We start from the raw sequence: 23,155 nt of genomic DNA, 5'->3' as shown, positions 1-23,155 counted from the left end.
GACATATTTGTGTAATGCAGTTTCATATGCCAGTATCGTAATGTGTACTATTCCCGGAATTTTAATATCAATTAAAATTATGAGAACATTAAAAAACGCTACTCACTTGACAGAAGAGATGAGGTGACTCCATTCTTCAGTAGGGAGATCTCGTTAACACCTTTGGTGATCTTCTCAGCTTAGATGAGATTAGAAATCTCCATTCTGAAATATTAAAAAACTCATTAAGGTCACGGGCATTTGTTTTGTTAAGTTTATTTATACAGGCTACAACATCTATAGTCACAATCGCATGTCCCACACAGTGACATCGTGGTCTAAGGAATCCTGCCTAGGACTCCAGGTCACATATAACAGATTGCTCAGTCTTATAGGCTTTGACGGCAACAATTTCTATCAGTTTCACTATACTGCTATCTAGTTATTGCATAAGAAGTCACGTTATAACACTAATTTGAATTGCATGGAGCAACTGTACTTCCAACCCATGCGTCCCATAGTGATGCCATCACGGCTGTATGTTTATTTGACAAAATCTGTTTGTATTGGAATATAGAATACTCTGCAATACTTTATAGTACACAACTACGACCCAACCTGTATAAACTGAAATAAACTTACAATATAAAATCTTAATGTAGAGGAGAAGGTGGAAATATGGGCCACCATTTTGTTTTCCTCATATTAATGGAAAATGGTGTGGCATATTACTTGGAAATCTTTATTGACGTACAAAGCAGGCCCTAATTATTCATATACAATTTTTCAGTCTTAAAGGTCAATAGTTGCAATAGATATTTGCATATAATTATTTTTTGAAAGGAAGATGAACTGATCCTCTATAGGTAGTGGAGTCTAAATATGGGTTACTACAAAAAATTGAAAATAAAATTGGAAAAAACAAAGAAACACAAGTAGGAAACCTGTGTCACATCATTGGCAATATTCTGTAACAAATGACGCAAATTACGATAGTGAAAATACAGGACGTATTAATATGCTGGTAGTATGGGCTACCTATCCCATATTTGACACATAGTGTTAGCCCATATTAGCAGCATCGACTAATGAAGGTTTCTAAGATTATGTATGGCAATTGTTCTAAATAAATATTATTCTTATCCCATGTGATAGAGCTATTCTTAATCAGTGGAACACATCAAGCTTGAATTTTAAACACGAAATTTATTTCTTTTAATAAAATTGAAACTACATACCTGCAAAAACTTTGAAATTGATGAAAAACACATAGAACACACCACATCCATATCACAAAGACAACTGGTTTGTCTCCTTGTCTACGCAGACTGATGGACACGAGATGTAATTTTAGAGCTTTTTCGCTAGATAACAACATCATACATAGTAAAAAATGAGGTAGCCCATATTACCACTCCTAGCCCATATTTCCACCTTTTCCTCTACCTCAAATAATACTTACTTACTTAATGGCTTTTAAGGAACCCGGAGGTTCATTGCCGCCCTCACATAAGCCCGCCATTGGTCCCTATCCTGAGCAAGATTAATCCATTCTCTATCATCATATCCCACCTCTCTCAAATCCATTTTAATATTATCTTCCCATCTACGTCTCGGCCTTCCCAAAGGTCTTTTTCCGTCCGGCCTCCCAACTGACACTCTATATGCATTTCTGGATTCGCCCATACGTGCTACATGCCCTGCCCATCTCAAATGTCTGGATTTAATGTTCCTAATTATGTCAGGTGAAGGATACAATGCGTGCAGTTCTGCATTGTGTAACTTTCTCCATTCTCCTGTAACTTCATCCCTCTTAGCCCCAAATATTTTCCTAAGCACCTTATTCTCAAACACCCTTAACCTATGATCCTCTCTCAAAGTGAGAGTCCAAGTTTCACAACCATACAGAACAACCGGTAATATAACTGTTTTATAAATTCTAACTTTCAGAATTTTTGACAGCAGACTGGATGATAAAAGCTTCTCAACCGAATAATAACAGGCATTTCCCATATTTATTCTGTGTTTAATTTCCTCCCGAGTATAATTTATATTTGTTACTGTTGCTCCAAGATATTTGAACTTCTCCACCTCCTCAAAAGATAAATTTCCAATTTTTATATTTCCATTTCGTACAATATTCTGGTCACGAGACATAATTATATACTTTGTCTTTTCGGGATTTACTTCCAAACCTATCTCTTTACTTGCTTCCAGTAAAATTCCCGTGTTTTCCCTAATTGTTTGTGGATTTTCTCCTAACATATTCACGTAATCCACATAGACAAGCAGCTGATGTAACCCGTTCAATTCCAAACCCTCTCTGTTATCCTGGACTTTCCTAATGGCATATTCTAGAGCAAAGTTAAAAAGTAAAGGTGATAGTGCATCCCCTTGCTTTAGCCCGCAGTGAATTGGAAACAGACAGAAACTGAACCTGAAATAATAAACATATTAAATATATATAATAATTTCAGTACAGATCGGAAGTAACTTAGGCTAACCACCAATGGAACAAATATAAAAAAGTACAGAGATAATTTCGTATAACATGGCATACACCCTCCCCATTAGTAGAGGCAAAAAAAAAGGGAATTAAATTGACTTTAAAAACCTCCTTTGAGTTCCAAAGATAAAGAAGAGGAGGAAAGCCACAATCCCAAGAAACCGCACACAACATAAATGACGAGAAACTCCGGACAAGCGAACACTGCAGCTGAGAACTCCTGGACAGCTCTCAAAACTAACTAGACCTCTGACGAAACCAATAGGCACTTGACGCATGCAAACTACCGGAACGTCCACCCAGGACGTCATAGCCCACTGGGAAACCAGTCAAGAGGCCAACCTTACAGTAACCAAAAACCACCTACAACTAGATGACTCAGAGAGAAAAGGATGCAACCGATTCCCTAGCTCTGACACGGAACGCCAAAATACCTGAGCTCGCGTCCAGGTCACCACGAACCTCATCCACCAGGAAGATTAGTAACACTAAGCAGACACTGATGAATTGTTTATGCTTCTGAATTGAATTATTCTACTTAAATGACATGTAGAATGTTATATAGCTCAACTAAAATATGTTTTTATATTGACTTAATCTGTTTACTATGCATTGTATATTTTTGTTTAACATAACTGATGAATTGTATGTGCTGTAAATTGAATAGTATTCTGTATAGGTCAACTGATGAATTGTTTAAGCTTATAAATTGAATTAATCTGCTTCATATGAATTGTACAATTTTGTATAGCTTAACGAAAATAAGTTTGTAAATTGAACTAATTTGATTGTATATGTTTTTATAGTTTTGGCTGATGAATTGTATATGCCTTTAAAATGATTACTTTGTGTTTGTAATTTGAAGTAGTTTGCATGATATGCATTATCAATTTCTGTATATCACAACTGGTTGAATTGTTTATGCCTTAAATTTGATTAACTTACTTGTTTTGTATTATACATATAGCTCAACTGATGAATGATCGTTTGCATTTGTAAATTTAATAATCTGATTGGCTATGTATTGCATACTTTTAGTAGAGCCATCGATGTAGCTCAGTCGGCAGACTCGCTGGGCTGCTGATCCGGAGCTGCGTTCGGGCTTGGGTTGGATCCCCCTTTGGTCTTTGGTTTCTTCCGAGGTTTTCCACAGCTGTGGGACTGAAGCCGGATGGTCTATGGCGAGTCCTTGGCATCAACCCCTTTGATTTGATTACCCCCCTTTGATTTGATTACCTGGTTGGATTTTTCCGAGGTTTCCCCAACCAAAAGGCAAATGCCAGGTAATATTTTGGCGAATCCTCGGACCTCACCTCATCTCACTACATCTCGCCAAAATATTGTAAAAAAATTGCACAAAATTGTAAAAATTGTAGAAAATTACTAAATTGTAAAACTATAAAAATTTGTAAAAACTGTAATTGTAATATTGTAAAATTTTGACTTGTTCCACATCTTAAAGCTTCATTGCTCATGTAAGATCTATGAAATAAAATAAACGAATGAATGAATGAATGAATGAATGAATGAATGATCAACCAGCCAAACCGCGAAATATCTCCTCCCTAAACCACTAACTAAATCAAACACAAAACGAGCAGAATAAATCAGGAACGCTAAACCTCCCAAAAAGAAAACTAATAACCAAAAGCAAGAAGGAAAATATCGAAGAAAAAGAAAAGTCAAGAAGGAGAACCCAAGCTCTACACTAACCAAGAAAACAAATCCATCCATACTGCCAACTAATCGAACCATCGTCTCGTCTCCCCACCACTCTCTTAGGGAGAAGAGACGCGGAATCGATTAAAGAAAAAAAGAACAAAACACGAGAGTGCACCCCTTGAAAAAGTAAGTATAGTCTCAAGTGCCTAGGAGTGGGAAATGGCATCCACCAGCTAATAAGAATCTCACGCTCATCTCCCCACTCTGAGGACCGAGATGGCAGAGCCTCGCCGACCCAACCTTAGACATGGCTATACATACTGGTAACGAAATAAGCCTAGGAACACCAAAAATAACCGCACCAAGAAAAACCCCTATTAATGAGCATACTGAGGCAGCCTGATAAAAGGAGAAAATGGAAATGGAACATGTTCTCACAAAACTATAAAACTGTCACCACACATAGGCCCGGTTTCTTCAACCTTTGTTATATTATAGCAGTGTGTTATTCCATTTTAACTGTAAACTTAACAGTTGAAGCATTTCTTCAACTACTCTTAATACTAACAGGCTGTTAAAACCTATGTTAATTTAACTGCCCAATTTCATGCAGTTAAATCATTTAACTCTCTGTTAGCATAGAAGTATCCAATATGGCTGGTGCGTTAGATGCTGAACTTATATAACTTGACTATTTAGAAAATGATATCCATGAATACATAAACAGAGGTGATAATTTCTGTGATTTGACAGAACAGAAGTTCATACAAAGGTATAGGCTATTTTCTGCCAAGCCTCACTTTTCGCTTTCAACTTAGATCCGTTTGTTTGTTTATTCTCAACTATTAGTTTATACTACGAAATAATTTCCAGCAGAAGATTTCTTTCAAATGAAGAGAAATTAGTCCTACGATTTCTTTTTGTTCCAGTGGTTTCCATTTCATAACAGCAACACCAATACGCCGCTCCACGCTATTGTGATACAGACGAGGAAAGAAGCAGAAATCAAACCTGAGAGAATAGAAAGACTTCTATCCTCTCTGAATCAAACAACGGAAACAAGCGAGAATCGTAATTGTCAGAGTTCAGAAAACAGAAGTGAGCCTATACTTGGTTATAGGTTATGGTCCTATCTCTGGTCCTATCAGAGAGTTAACAAACGGAATGTTAAAATGTGAAATGTAAAGTTGAAGAAACGCAATATTTTTTAACAGCAATTCATACTTTTAACTTACAGTTAATTAACGCTATGTTAGGTGCATTTTAACAAAGGTTGAAGAAACGGGGCCTATAGACGGTTCAATATTCAAGAGTGAAAATGAAACACGAAAAATGACTAGCTTCAATCAGCGAAAGAAATCGTAACATTAAAAATACGCAATCTCCAAAAAATGACTAGCATCAACCATAAAATCAAACCACGCATTCCTCACAACTGATTAGCCTGGCAGAACGAAGAACATAAACCTAGCAACTCCAAAAACACACACAAAAAAAAAACAAAGCTATACTCACCCAAATCTCTACAGAAACCCCGAGAACAAAGAAAAATGCTCCGAAATCTATGGGCGCCTAGCTACAACCATGACGAGTAGCGTCAAATGTAGAGGAACGCCTTGCTCGCCATCCTGACGGTCCTCCAGGACGTAACTGGTCCAAACACTGGTGGCTCAACATGAAACAATAACATACCATATAATTTAGCAATCCCTAACTATCACAAATTTAATGAGACAAGTCAAAATAGATCCGAAAAAGAGGATCTTTATTGTCATAATAACCACACTCATATGATACCACCTGTAAAGCCTGCTATTCGCCCGTCTTATTTTGGACTTCAATGGATCTTTTAGTAAAGACTTCTCGAGTTGTCTCATTAATACGTGAGAGTAAAATACAACATTGTTCACTATAACAAAGTATTTCATTAACAAAATAATGAAAGAAACACAACAATAAAGCAGAACATAACCATATAACACTAATACAATTAAAATTATACGAATTCCGATGCTTAGCCTCGAGCCCAATGAGGAAATCCTGTTAATCTCGTAACCTGCATAAATTACTTTAACAGAAGATTTCTAGCGGAAATTGATATGAAACACTAGAAAAATTACGACCTCTTTCATGAATTATATATATATATATATATATATATATATATATATATATATATATATATATATATATATATATATATTTAGACAATACCAGGCACAACTAATAGAAAAAAATAAAATAAGTAAGAGAACAAAAATAAAGAGAAAGAAAAAAAAAATAAAATTAGGAAAAGGATAGCCAATTAAACTATAGTGACGCAAGAAAGGGGCATTATTATATTAGACTGTGATTATGTGTTTCCTTTGGTAGAGATTTTCATATCAAAGAATAAAAATTACGACAAAATTAAATGATAGTACTTAATATTAAAGATGAGATGTGATGATTCCATCTTTTAGTGAGGAGATCTCGTTTACACCTTGGGCGGTCTTCCGAACTTGTTAACAGGTGAGATAAGGAATCTCCATCCTGAAATTAAAAGTCACATTCAGACAACGGGTAGTACCATGTTCTTTCTTTGCTATAGACTTTTATATCAAATGAATATTTATTATTAAATGCCGCAGAGTCAAAAACTTTTGACATAGTCAACAGTAAATGATAAAACAAAACAAAAAATTAAAACACAATAGGGTTGAACTAGCGCTGAGGTAGTTACTTTCCTACTCCTCTTATGCATCTTCAACTGTTTTACTAGTCATATCAACATAAATAGTGTGCATTCACGCTATACCTTGCATATACGACTCTGTGACAGGTTAGGTTAGGTTTGTCTAGACTTTAGTTATATCTTGCATATACGAATCTGTGCAGGATTTTCAAAGCCTGACGATTTTTGTTTAGTGATGTTGTCAGTACTAGCTAGCGCAATGAAGGGATGTAGAAATGAAGTCACATTATGGAAAATATGTGTTAATTTCATTATTATTTGTTGTGCTTCACTATTTTTCAGTGGTTATTGAATTAATACAAGTTTTGCGTTCTATATAGGCTACCTACATTCCTTTCCTTCATTAGAAACCACAACACTTGCATTTCCATTACTACGTATTTCTCATTTTACACGTAATGTAGGCCTACTACATTTCCGAACAATTTCATTTTCTTCAATATTTTCCTATAAACTCCTTAACTTTTCAAATCCATGTCCACAAAAAATTCCTTAAAAAGTTAATCATTTTCACTTCCAAAATCACCAGAACTACCTCAGCACTAGTTTCTCCCACAATATTGTTTAAATCTAAAAATTCATTAATATTGTAAATTAGCTTGTAGGTCAGCCAACCACAGAAAAATCTTTTGGGTCTGGGACTACTGGAGAATACGATACGAAACTTTATTTATTTATTTATTTATTTATTTATTTTTTGGTAGATTGGGAATTTTCGTAAAGCAGAGAATCAGTGACAAGTTAGGTTAGGTTTGTTGAGGCTTCTGGTATGCCTTGCATATATATTTATTATTGTATCACGTCATCGCCATCATCTTTGTTTTATCAGTGAGGTGTAATTTGGCTATATTGTATTCTTCAGTAATACTGTCGTTTTAAGGCAGATGGATACCCAGACCAGAGGTATGCATTTCCCATAATTTCGTCTAATACGATCAATGAATCGATTGACAAGTTAAATTGTGACCTAGCCACTATCTCCACTTGGGCGGCCAATTTCGGACTCGCACTTAATCCAAGCCATAATTATTGGACATAAGCGTTTAGTTAACTCCCTTAATAACAGTAATCTTTCAGTTGTTACCCTTAACAACACGCTAATCTCTTATTTATCTGTCGTAAAAAATCTTGGCTTCTTTTTTGATAATAATCTAAATTGGAATTTTCAAGTTAAAAAAACGATAAAAAAAATCTGTTCCTCCTTTCACTCTTTGAGTCGCTTGAGAAACTTCTTGCCCCAGCAACTAAAACTTACCCTAGTACAAACCCTAGTAATGCCGCACTTCGATTATTGTGACGTTTTGTTAAGTGATCTAAGTTCTGAACTGTCAGTCAAGTTACATCGAGCTCAGAATATGTGCGTCAGATACGTGTGCAACATCCGACGATATGATCACATATCACCGTCCTTCGCAAGTCTCTCGTGGCTCCGACTTAAAGAACGCAGAACTTTACACTCTTTGTCTTTACTCTTTCGAATTCTGCACACCTCAACACCAAATTACCTTTCGTCTCGTTTCTCTTATCTATACTCTAACCACGACGTAAATACCAGATCACTTATCTGTGGCACGCTAAATATACCTCTTATAGAACATCTTGTTATTCCTCATCTTTTACAATATCCACCTCGCGTCAATGGAATTCCTTGTCACAAAGTATTAGGGGCTGCAAGACAACAAACACCTTTAAGAACAGCTTAAAAGATAACCTTATTAGCATTTCACTCCAATCATACTGATTTAAAATATTACTGACTACACTGTTGCTTTTTTTTTCTTTAGACATCATCCTGATTGTGCTGCATTTTCAAAATTGTCTCATAAAATCTCTTTCTATTATCTAATATCATTTGAAATATATTAACATTCTATGTATTTTAGTTTAATTCTGCTACACAGTTTATTTCAGTGTTTAATTAATAGTTCATAGTATTTTGTTGTTTAATTCGTAAATAACTCTTGTATACATGTAACTCTCATCTAAATCAAATTGTTCAATTCTTTGTAAGTTCATGCATATGTATATACACTTTTTGCTGGTTGAGTGGAAGAGAAGGCCTTACGGCCTTAACTCTGCCAGCTAAAATAAATCATTATTATTATTATTATTATTATTATTATTATTATTATTATTATTATTATTCGCCTATAGTCAACATTTGTTTCTGTATACCTACATCATGTTATATTAAATCCAAATAACTCTTCGAAAAGTTACTCTAAATTTATTTTTCTTGATATGATTCGTCTCAATAGGAAATTTCCGTATAAAATCTCAGATAATAATAAATTAAATAGCTCATAATGTACGACATTTTCGACGAGAGAATGTTTCGGCAGTATTCATTGCTTGCGAAGTAGGTAGTAGAATACAGATTTTACAAGAATTTATAAAGAAAATCAGAAAATTAAACAAATCTGCAAAATTCATTTAGCTGTAATCAACAAAATGCGTCTATGCTAATATTCATACAGCTACTTTTGATTAAAGGACTGGTCATAATGACTTGGTAATAAACATAGACTATACTTCCCTATATTTCCGCCATTATGTGAAACTTCCGTAAAAACTCAGATAATTCAACATCTGAAGAAATCAATAACTTCAGATCTTTTGTCAAGAATTTGAAAGATTCCGATTTCGATGTAAAGTCAATAGTTTTAGTAAATCAATAGCAAAAGGACTAAATGTTTGTGCAGGATCCTTTTAAATTCTTGACTACACGACATAACTTGTGTGTGATGAATTTTAACACGGCCATTTTTATTCCTGGTATAGATATTCATCTGCAATAGATTAACACTAAAGGATTCCAATCACTTATTATGAATAGTAAAGTAAACAGATATTCCAATGTAACCCCTTTCACAGCTTAAAATTTATAGTTAATGTGTTTACCTATAGTGACTTGAGCAAAGTTTGATTTAGAGAAAATATAATGTAGCAAGAACAGCCTAAAGGCTCATTCACAATGAAAATTAAACATAACGTAAGCGTTAACTTAAGAATATAAACGTTGCGGTAAAATCAAGAAGTCATACCATCATTCACGATGGGAACATAAATATAACAACAATCATACTTCGTAACCATGGAAACATAACAACGATGCCATTTCCTCGTATTCTGTCTATACTTCAGCGCTTCACGATTGTGTTCTGTTTGCAAATCAGTAAGCATAAACATGAAAGTTTGGAGTTTGCAAACTTTCATGTTAACGCCTTACGGTAATGTTTATGTCAATGTTTATGTGAATCATTGTGAATGATCCCATTTGGTAGCCTGGGCGCAAACTTCTGTGTTTATGTTACGGATATGTTTAATTTTCATTGTGACTGAGCCTTTATACAAACTAAGTCTCTCTTAATATTACCACATACTTGCAATACGAAAAACAGAGTTTAATCAGTTTTCATTTCACCTCGATACCAGATGCTACACTGCAGAGTCACCAGTAAGAATGTCGAGTCAAACAGGGTAGCAATATGATTTGCTTGAAGTGAAGTCTCAATATTGGGGAGAAATGCTCTACACCAGCCATGTCAGTATGAGGTCGCTAAGTAGCCCGCCGTACAATCAGTCCAGCTCGCGTGCACCGATGATCTTCCTCTCTTACGCCACAAGAGGTGCACTGTTGGTACGAATCACAAAACTTCTTGCTTTACAGCAGCTGAAACAACACAACAGCAAATGGTAGTGAGACCATATAGAGTTTTATATATTTATAGGCTATATTACTGTAATATAACCAATGTGCTGCACAGCAAAATAAAAAGTATAGATTATATTTCCACTGTGACAAAACGAATATACCCTTTAATAATGTTCCAAGTTAAAACACTGTTCCAAGTTTGCCCATTTGACGGTATATAATTGACCTGAATACAAGAACGTCGCGGGAGACGATATGATAAATATGATTGATGATTATAACATTTAAAAGTAAAAGTAGTCCAACACTTTACTAGACTATTGAAAATCGAACTAGAAGTTGTTTTGCTAGAAGAACGCTTGTTTTTAACAACTTTTAAAGTTTTACTTTGGTATTGTTTAAATTTCATCTCGCTTCCCAAACATTCATAAGTTTGCAGTAGAAGTAATACCAATATTAGGGAACACTCACTGATCATTCTCGACAGATTGAATAGCCGCCCATAACAAGGTTGTAACCAGCAAATGCGAAATTCTTAAAAAATAGTGGGGAAAACACATTATACCGTGCACTCTTTCGCTGGATAGCAAGTGACCTACTTTCCCTCGAAGGCAAGTGACCTACTTTTGCTGTATGGCAAGTGACCTACTTTCGCATGGATGCCAAGTGACGTACTTTCGCTGGACGGCAAGTGACCTACTTTCACTCGATGGAAAGTGACCTACTTTCGGTCGATTGCAAGTGACCTACTTTCGGTCGATTTCAAGTGACCTACTTTAGCTGGATGGCAAGTGACCTACTTTCGCTCGATGGAAAGTGACCTACTTTCGCTCGATGGCAAGTGACCTGCTTTCGCTGGATGGCAAGTGACCTACTTTCGCTCGATGGCAAGTGACCTACTTTAGCTGGATTGCAAGTGACCTACTTTGGCTGGATTGCAAGTGACCTACTTTCGCTGGATGGCTAGTTACCTACTTTCGCTCGATGGCTAGTGACCTACTTTCGCTGGATGGCAAGTGACCTACTTTCGCTGGATTGCAAGTGACCTACTTTCGCTGTATGGCAAGTGACATACTTTGGTTCGATACCATTTGAACTACTTTCGCTGGATGGCATGTGACCTACTTTGGCTCGATGGCAAGTGATCTACTTTCGCTGGATGGTAAGTGACCTACTTTCGCTGGATGGTAAGTGACCTACTTTCGCTGGATGGCAAGTAACCTACTTTCGCTGGGTGGGAGTGACTTACTTTGGCTCGATAGCAAGTGACCTACTTTCGCTCGATGGCAAGTGACCTACTTTCGCTGGGTGGCAAGTGACCTACTTTCGCTGGATGGCAAGTGACCTACTTTCGCTGGATGGCAAGTGACCTACTTTCGCTCGATGGCAAGTGACCTACTTTTGCTGGATGGCAAGTGACCTACTTTCGCTCGATGAAAAGTGACCTACTTTGGCTGGATGGCAAGTGACCTACTTTCGCTGGAAGGCAAGTGACCTACTTTCGCTCGATTGCAAGTGACATACTTTCGCTGGATGGCAAGTGACCTACTTTCGCTTGATTGCAAGTGACCTACTTTCCCTGGATGGCAAGTGACCTACTTTCGCTCGATTGCAAGTGACCTAATTTCGCTGGATGACAAGTGACCTACTTTCGCCGGATGGCAAGTGACCTACTTTCGCTCGATGGTAAGTGACCTACTTTCGCTTATGTATGAAAGTTCTATGGAATTTATTGTACAATAATATCTGAAGGCAGTTGAGTAATTTTAAATATACAATGGAAGGGACGTCGCAAACGTATTTGTAACCAATAGGGGATACATAAATTTACCAAATTTTAGGGGGCTACGTCTCGTAAAGCCGCAAATATTCACTGCACCAACAAAGGTTCCCAGCATAATATAAAACAATATAACAAAAAACATGTATTACACAAAATATAAAAAATCCTGTGGTTTTCATAGAATTTCTTACGAAAATCAATGCTATATGGCCACCGTATAGGATGCAAAAATGTTTTTACGTCAACAATCAAGTCCCGACCATCCATTTCACACAACATAAAAGTTAAAAATGTACATGAAAAATTAAGAAAAATTGCTGAGCCACATCAATGATCAAGTGAAAGATTATCAGTGAAACTTATGTAGGGCCTATACATATGTAGGTTGTATTGTAAAATTAGGCGCACTTATTAATTAGGTTATTTTATGTATTATTATTAATTGTAATTTATTGTGTAAAATTATATTGTGTATTCTTATTGTATTGTGTATTGTAAATTTATTTTGTATCGTTTGTATTGTGTACACCACTGCCACTGGGTGCTTGCCCAATTGCAATGTAAATAAATACATACATACATCAAAATCACAGTCAATCACAAACTCTATTAATATTAAGTCAACTTCAGAACACAAGACATCCAGTGTACACTAAACCATGCACTCACTCATAAATCAATGTAATATTCGGTTGAATACAAAAACATACACATTCAAAGGATGTATTTTCCGTAGAAGCTGTCCTCTTATCACATTTACACGAATGAGATCAGTAGGGATAATATTGCGATTCTCAGATCGTCCACCCGACACTTCGTTTCAAAAATTACAAAAGCCTTCAGACATTTCGACGCAATAAAGGCCATAGAGCTTTAAAATAATAAATAATCACACGCCATATTTAATTCTCAATCAACAAGCTCTTCAAATGTCAAAAACATTCAAATATCGGAAGTCAAAACGTATCGATATATCGCACGACTCAACCTATCGATTATTGGTCACAATACCGCTATACTAAACGTAATAACTCATATCACCAATGATTTCCAACGTATCTTTAAAATCACGGAATGTGCTAATTATGATATTTCTACGAATGTTGAGAAGTTAACATCTCAAAGAAAAGTAGTCCTTCAACTGAATTAATGCAGGTAATCAGGCTTTCTTCTCTCAGGATAGTTTCTCTGGTTTCAGATGAGTTACAGATACTCGTAATTGACTCTAGTGATCGATAATTTATTCATGTAAGAGTGGCTTCTTTAGTTATTACTTCTATGAATAGATGGCGAAGTTAACAGTCAGTGTCGACAATAGTACATAAATATACCCGCATTATAGAATTAAAAATTTCGTCACTCTCTAATCATTGTAAAAAAAACCACTACGTTCAGCGGGAAACCGCTGACACTGTCAATTTTGACAATAATTTATACTTAATCTACATACCATTTTCCCCAACACTTTTTTTACCCGTCCCAATAGGCCTAATAGTGTCACCTATTGAAAAATAGTGGTACTATTTCAAAGTTGATCAATTTGTTATGTCTTTGGTTCTGATTCATCCCTACCTACTTTATTCTGGCCAAATCGAGAGGAGTCGATGAAATGGACAAAACGAAGTGCCCCGACGCTTAGCGGCATACGGGGCTGAAGAAGAAGTAGAAGAAGAAGAACATGATGATGATGATGATTCTGGCCAATCTTTAATATCACCGCACACTACACACGGGACTGACGTCTGAACTAAATATCAAAGATGGGTTAAATGAGGGGATAGCTAAGTAACATTAAGCAGAGTATGTGACAAGGTTAGTGGGTGAGTTGAGGGGATTATTTAAATGTTATGAGACCGAGGAATTGTGCAGTATGGGAAGATACCGAAGTTTCACCTTTATTCTTTATATTTTTATTCCATTTGGTTGAAGAGAAACCTCGGTACACCCAGTGCTAGCTTCTCTACAGCACGTGGCACTTTAACTTCCATCCTAGATCATATATACCCAGATTGCTCGGCGTTATAGGTTTTGACGTTAACAACTTTTGTCAGGTTTACTATGTGCCATCTAGTTGTTACATAAGGAGTCCCGTCATAACTCCCATTTGAATTGCATTAGCGACTGTACTGCTATCTCGTGTTCGTTTACGGCAGACGAGTGGCGATCCTGGCGGTTCTCTTCAAAGTGCAACCGATTTTAACACAGCAACGAGCAATCTATATGTGATCTGGGCTTTCATCTTGGGTTAAGTTAGATCAACTTCACTCGTAATTAATGTTTTTCTGCAAAGCTTAAGTTTGATTTCGTGGTATCGTGATTACAAAAATTAATTACAGTAATATCAATACAATATTCCTTTCTCTTAATCAGACTAATACATGAACAATACGAATCTAATCTAGGCTAAATCATTATATAAGAAGTACATTTCACACAAGCATATTAAGGCAATACTTCGGTGAAAATCCTAAAATTTGTATTTATTAATCTATGAACTTCAAATTTTTTTACCAGATCATAAAAATGAACACACCAAACTGCACTGCTGCATAGTGTACCATTCCTGAGATATCAATTTCTAATTAAATTTTAAATCGCTAAATTAATATTTCATCAATATGCACCATGCAATGAGCAATTTCAAATTTCTATCTATAAATTTAATATTTGCCTCACAAGACCAATATAAACAAACTGATTTGGAGTCTTAAGAAACTGTTGTTACTTTTCTATTAACAATTTTTAAAATATTTATATGATTTTTCTTTTCGCATTTTATATTACCTGCCAAAGATTTCTTAAAATTACATGATTATTAAGTTATTAACACTATGAAAAAAAAGTCCAAATCAGATTTTTAATTCAGAATTTAAGACACAATTCCTGAAAATTTGAAGACATGCAACAAAATGCTGAAAAAAATATTACAGAAAAGTGAATTTCAAAATTAAAATATGAAAAACTGTAGGCCATCATCCTGTTGCCCTAGAACTTTCCAGAGTAGAGCGCCATATTAAAATAGAAAGTTTGTTCAAAATAAAATACTGAAAAACTAAAAAAAAAAACTTTTCCAATTTTTTACCAGAATTTCACCGATACATTGCCTTAATAGCTGTGAAAAGTTATTCCAAAAATTTTATTTGAAAATTATTTGTGCAGTCATATGCAGCGTATGTAGGTATCTTGAAATTGGTTGATTTATGAATAAAAACGACGATGTAACACCACAATTAACTGCCCATATGCTAAGCGGGAGCTAATGTTTTGATAGCTTCATGATGGCGACTGGCCGCAAGCGCGGCTTCACCTCCAAACTGTTTTTGTCTACTATGTAAAAATTGGAGATTTATCCTTCGAAGAGGTGGAAAAATTCAAATACCTGGGAGCAACAGTAACAAACATAAATGGCACTCGGGAGGAAATTAAACGCAGCATAAATACGGGAAATGCACGTTATTATTCGGTTGAGAAGCTTTTATCATCCAGTCTGCTGTCAAAAAAGCTGAAAGTTAGAATTTATAAAACAGTTATATTACCGGTTGTTCTGTATGGTTGTGAAACTTGGACTCTCACTTTGAGAGAGGAACAGAGATTAAGGGTGTTTGAGAATAAGGTTCTTAGGAAAATATTTGGGGCTAAGAGGGATGAAGTTACAGGAGAATGGAGAAAGTTACACAACACAGAGCTGCACGCATTGTATTCTTCACCTGACATAATTAGGAATATTAAATCCAGACGTTTGAGATGGGCAGGGCATGTAGCACGTATGGGCGAATCCAGAAATGCATATAGAGTGTTAGGTGGGAGGCCGGAGGGAAAAAGACCTTTGGGGAGGCCGAGACGTAGATGGGAAGATAATATTAAAATGGATTTGAGGGAGGTGGGATATGATGGTAGAGACTGGATTAATCTTGCTTAGGATAGGGACCAATGCCTGGCTTATGTGAGGGCGGTAATGAACCTCCGGGTTCCTTAAAAGCCAGTAAGTAAGTAAGTAAATATATGTCTTCTGTGCTCGTTGATATCAAAGACATTAAAGGAGAAGACATTCATCTCTTTGATATATCGCAGGACAACAAATACAGCGCACCAATTTTTCATCCTACTCTACTGAATGTAAAACCGCTAATATGGTCAATCATGATAATAATTTCTGCTTAATTTACGTAATCATTTTCTCTTACTTTTTAACCGCCCCAAATTATGATGTGATATCATTGAGAACTAGCGGAACTCTTTCAAAGTTTGTCAATTTTGTGTATCTTTGGTTCTGACTTATCCCGTGGTTGAAAAGTTCGCTTACACGATCATAAAATCTTAGGTCAGATCTCTTTGAACGTCACTGTACACTGACGTTCAAAGATACCTGACCCTACTAATCGATTGTGATCGATAATTTATTGGTGTAAGTGTGGCTTCTGAAGTTATTATTTCTATGAATAGATGGCGAAGATAATAGTCACTGTTGCCAATAGAGATAAATATACCCGTGTTATAGAATTCAATTTTTCACCCCACTCTACTGATTGTAAAACAACACTGAGTTTGACTGGAAACCGCTGTTATTGTCTATTAGGAGAATAATTTATGCTTAATCTACATAATCATTTTACCCGACACTTTTTAATCGTCCCAATAATAGTTCGTCAATTTCTTATATCTTTGGTTCTGACTTATCCCGTGGTAGAAAATTCGCTTACACGATCATAAAGTCGTACGTAGGTCAGATATCTTTGAACGCCAGTGTACCTTTGTCTGTCATCCTGCCTTAGGGTACGTACACGTTGGAGCAATGATAAATAGAGAAATGATCTAGCGACGCTTTGGTATTATCAAAGAATCAAGTGTTCATATCGGAGCAACGGGGACGCGGGAAGCGAACATTTTGATTTATCAGTAGAAGATATTCTATGCATCCACTTAATGAAAGAAGATACATAGGAAATATCAGCTACTAAGTTCAAGGTTAATATAACTTAAATACGTACAAAATTAAACCCGTTTCTCATTCCAAAGATAGTATAAATTCGTTGTGTTGTGATTGGTTCTTGTGATCACATAACATGTGACGAATAAATACACAACTGATCAATTTGCCAATGTCTACAATAATTAATTTAATAAGCCGAAATAATAATAAATCGATTAATATTCGGATATATTGATAATCACCGGTATTTATACAGATTAACATTATCTTAATCAGAGATCATATGAACGACAAGAGCGAAGAAAATGGTACTTTTCTTTTTCGTCGCTTTTATCGTGTATCTTCGCTTTTATCGTTACTCCAATATGCACACCTCAATGACAATGCATGCTTCAATTCTTTCTGATGTAGCATCGCTGCTTCTTTTATCGTTTATCGTCGCTCCAACGTATACGTACCCTAAGGTATTCCGTGGTTTTTCTAAGGCGCTAAGACAAATATCGGAATAAGTCCTAAAAGAAATGGGCCACGGACCTACATGTCCTTCTCTGTAAAGTTCCCGAAAATTTGCGAATGAAATTGTCGATATAAATGCCCTGGCTCAGCTTCCATAAAATACCGGTACAAGTACAACACGACGCACCGTGAACTTAACCCGTGGATGACGATGATGATGATGATGATGATTATGTGAATTAATGATGACGAAATGAGTCCGAATTCCAACGCCGAAAATTACCCAGCAATTCTGTTTGCATTGGTTGAGGGAAAACGCCGGAAAGAACCCCAACCAAGTAATTTGTCCCAACCATGATTTGAACCCGGGCTCGCTCGTTTCATAGCCAGACACGCTGACCATTACTCCACAGCGGTGGACTTTCGTAATTGCTTAGTGAATAATAGCTTTTTGTATGTTGTAAGTTGTTTGCTCCTGAATCATTTTGGCAGTTGTATTTAAAACTATAATACATCTTGATTACACAACTTTTAACACTATATCACTTCGGAATATGTATTATATGTCTTTTTTCGTGTTAAATTCTATCGTATATGGTTATAAATTTAACTGTTATTATCATGCAATACTTTCTGGAGTTGTTCAGTCAATTCTACTTTTAAGCTTGATACTATATTAGACCTAATAGACAATTGATCAGCGTCAGAAATAAAATATACCTGTAAGAACTGAGGGCTGGAAGAAGACTTCCAATTAAATGATAAGGCTATGCTTGAACTTTAAATGATGGCATAGAATTGACTTTATGTATTTCTCTTGCACCAAACGATGCCACTTGAAATAAGGTGTTGTACTGTCTTATATTATTTAAGAAGTTTGTTGTTAACGGATGTACTCGGATAAGTAAATTTTGTGTGTTGTGGAGGCTCTTGAATCTCAGGAGGAACAACTTTTACAACAGCGCAACATAATCTGTTTGACTCATTACCCTATTTCTTGCATTGCATTTATTGCATAGTTTATTAATTCTATTTTAACACAATTCAAATGAGCATAGTCAATATTTGGATCATAATGGAATGCAAGCCTGACATAATATTACTGCATACTAAATGACTACGTTTTCGTTGTTCGTTAACTCCTAGAGAATGTTCAGCACTCTTTCCTCTTTCTCGAGGCTAAGTTCGAACTCTTATCGATAAGTCGATCAAAGTGTTCGATGCTAGTTCCTCTTGGTGCAGCCGCTGAAATGATTGCATTGTTAGCTCGTAAACGAATCTCCCGTTCTTCCTCGCTCTTATTAACTCTCCGAATTTTGTTTTGCCTTGAGTCAGAAATGTTTACGTATAACCACAGTCTAGTATATACAGTCGCGAAGCTCAATACGTAGTAAATATGCAAACATTAGATAGTTGCTCACCACTAGGATCGCTAATATCGCCTCATTACAGGCAATGCAAAATAGTACCGTCACAGTCTATTGTTTCTAGCACCCTCAAAACTCAAGCTTCGTGACTGTATATAGTAGACTGTGGTATAACCAAGCTTTTTGCTTTGTTATTTTGAAGCACTCACTACATAAAAACAATAGGCCTATCTACTTAACATTAACGTATAGAACATTTTCCAGAGAGTATTACCCCAAATTATCAATGGACAACTTATACTTATTCACTAAAATGAACGAAGCACAAATCGAATTCAGAGCCTCACACGTACTACCGTTCCTTCAGGAGGCAGCAGAGCCTGGATGCTCTCTGCCATAATTCTTGGTAAAGAAGGACACAACCGCGCAGTGTTATCTAGTAATTAACCCTTAAATTGACAATATATCCTATAGGATACAACGGGTTAATAGGCTATATATATATATATATATATATATATATATATATATATATATATATATATATTGAACTGGTAATGGAAATTACGGGAAAACGGCTGAACGGATTTTAATGAATGACCCGTCATTTTGAAGATTGGCATACAAAGATTTTCAGAAAAATAGTAACTTTCAGTGAAGCGTTAGTTTTCCAAAATCCATCTTTCGTTATTTTTGAGAAATAATTGCATTTCAGAATAAAACAAAACACACACTACAATAGACAATAGGCTATTACACGAAGGCCATGGCCTGCAAGATTACTAATATATTTAGAGCTCAAATTCAATTGGTTGTTAAAGACTTCTAGACTTACTAAAAATAATTTACAGGTCTGATTCTGCGGTGTGTAATTTTCTGAGTACAGCTGAGTATTGGATATTAAAATCTACAAAACTTGAGATGGTTTGATGACATTATTACCATTAGACATGAAATATTATTATAGTTAATGCCATGATGTGACTATTTTTCATTAATGATACATAATAATGCTATACTGATGATATGAAAGTGAAACCTTTTGGGGTTATATAAGTAGATGTAGAGGATATCTTAAATTAGATCTTTATTTCTATAATTTACTAAATGGCAGCTATAAATATAGTATATATATAAAACTGCAAAACTTACGTAAGATGATAATAATATTGTTATTAAAAATCAAATATTTTTATACTTATTAAACAAGTGGGGTTGGGTCTTTTTCATATACTTAATGGGGATATGGTGTAGATATTTATATGAATCATTCAGTATTGGCTCGAGAGAGCGCAAAAATTACAGTTAATAAGGAAAGACCAAGGGTATTACTTAATGATAAAATAAGAGATCTACAAAATTTTGAAGTCTCTCGATCATCTCAGCAAGATCTCTTAGCAGGATAAAATGATTTTACCCTCTACATTTCAAGCTCTACATCCAGCAGCTATACCAAGATAGTACGTCTATTGTTCGAAAGCATAGCAAACCTGACTTTCTTTAACTTTCACCTACAATCCACAATGACCTGAAGTAGCTATTGCTTTACTCCAACATGAAAACCCCACTGATCGTCCTGACATTGTTACTTGCGTTTTCGGGTTGAAACTCAAAAACTGAAGGTAAATAGGTTCAAGAAAAAGTATTTGGTATAAAAATCCATTCAGAAGGACTATGTTTCATTATTATGGTAGCAAATAACTTTCAAAATGTCTGGTATTCTTCATTTAAAATAAATCTGAAAAATGTTTATTTGATCGTCTAATGAACTTAGTTTGCAGCATTTGCTGTACAATGCCACTAGTATGCTATAATTTTAATAAAACAATAAAAAAATTGGTAGGAAAATTAAAATTTCGCAATACTATAATATTGTACAACACATAAAAATAATGGATATTGCGATAATTGTTTTCTTTACAGTCCGACAAGGTTTAATAAATTAGTGTGAGAAATGAGGCTTTGCCAAATTAAGTGTTAAGAGACTCAAAATGGGACACGTAATTTATTAATGTCCAACCTACACTACAGAATAACGTGCAACTTCGATATCCTCCCACACTACACATGACAGAAAGAATGAATCGTGGTATGCAAATTTCCAATCCACCATTTGCCTTTGTGACTAAGAGAAACCATGAGAATCCCCAGTCAGATTGGTCTACCACGAGGTTTGAAACCGGGATCTCCCGAATGCGAGTCTCAAACGCTGCCGTCTGAACCAACTCGTTCTGTTGTGCGTTCATGTAAATAAAAAAAAAAATGAAAATGAATGTGGTACATAAATATTATGTTAAAAAACACAGGAAAGAAATATGAGTAAATTATGAGCACAGGAACGCCATTTCGTGACGCTTTGTATAATGACTTGGCTCCCCTGAGCTCAATGGTAAAATATTAATTTTTTCTCCGTATGTCCTGTATTTTTGGTCCAAGTGAAATATTCATATTTACCACAAAACTCGTAAAAGTAGTACATGTGCTGTAGAAAAAAATCGAAATGTATAAAATTACAGTATTTTATGTGGACCAAATAAAATTTAAATAATCAAGTAATACGATATATTACAGAATATCAAGTTCTCTGAGTATGAATCTATTTTAATCCTACCTCAGACCTCGATTCTCTTAGAAGTTACCATAATTGCATATAGTATTGTCAATCTAGAGAAATTACACTTTCAAATGGTGAAAGAATTATCCAAATCGGTTAAATGGCTTCAGAGATTACTTCATACAAACACACAAACATTCTCTGTATATTAATACCGATAAACCTTTACAGTATACCGAGTGGTGACTTAAAACACACACCATAGAGATTTAAATGATAAAATTTATATTTTGTTACATTAGTTCCCCTAATTATAATGCAGTAGAAGGATATGTAATTAAAGTTTTTTAGATAAAAAATTCTTCATCCATTTGTTTTATTAAATTAATATTTTGATTATCTGTGTGTTTGGAATTAATTAAAATTAAAAAGTAATTCTGTGGCCGGGAGGAAAAAGGTCTTGAGTAAAAATTTTATACTTTTCAGGAGAGCAGTAGAAAGATTGAAATTGGTTTCAATTATAGAGTTTTTAATTAAGGGGTTTTTGCTGGATATTATTTGTTTATATTTCTTCTAAAATAGGTAATGTTGCTCATTTAACAATTTTCTTGATTATTTCCAAAAATAGCCGCACTTAAGCCCTTTTAAGACTAGGACCCAAACTGAGTAGAAGGGACTATTTAAATATAAGACCTTTTTCATGTCAAAATACTGTAAATGAGAAATGTAAATTATTAGGAATGCAAAATGGGTCTTAAACAATTATAAGACTGTTTACCCTGGTGCTTAAAATTTTAAAAGGAAAAGGCATCAGTATGTGATAAAATGACTAAAATACAAGTTAGACCTTTTTAATAGGGTAGCATGGAAAATAAACACGTGATAGTTTGTAAGGAATAAAGTATTACATATTCTTAAGCCTTTTATTCTGTGTGTGCTCGATTCGAAAAGTACTTAGGACATTTGGTAACGCTCTATAAATCCAGTCAGGTGCCTTATTTGACTTCAGCCGTTTTACCAGATTGTAGAGAATTGTTTCCGCTTTCAGAGTATATAAAAATCTTAATTTAACAAAAAATTGACTTAAGCCCTTTTTCCTCCCGGCCACAGAATTATTATTGTAACCATCTTTAATGAAAGCGTAATTACAGTAGGTCATGAATAACTGATATTTGTTTTCGAAACAAATTAGTTTAGGATCCAACCAGTTATAATAAAATTTAATGGGGAAATAAATGAATGTGTTTCTACAAATTAAGAATTCAAATACCAATGTTTACATTATTTCATGGTAAATAGTAAATCGCGATAAATATCCAAATAGACCTCCATTTGCTGCTAAACAATAACCAAGTTTTATGACTTGGTGCCGGTCTTAATTGATATTCCTCACTGAACATCTCACATACTCTATGTGCACTGTTTCCAGTATAATACCATAATTTGAACTGTTTCTATCATGGAATACATTTTCTCAGATTAATTAATGAACTATAAACAACAATAGGTTTGAATAATTTCGAGGGAAA

Source organism: Periplaneta americana, chromosome 17 (genome assembly GCF_040183065.1).
Source record: "Periplaneta americana isolate PAMFEO1 chromosome 17, P.americana_PAMFEO1_priV1, whole genome shotgun sequence".
In the NCBI taxonomy this organism is placed as follows: domain Eukaryota; kingdom Metazoa; phylum Arthropoda; class Insecta; order Blattodea; family Blattidae; genus Periplaneta; species Periplaneta americana.
This window is presented reverse-complemented; position numbering follows the sequence as displayed.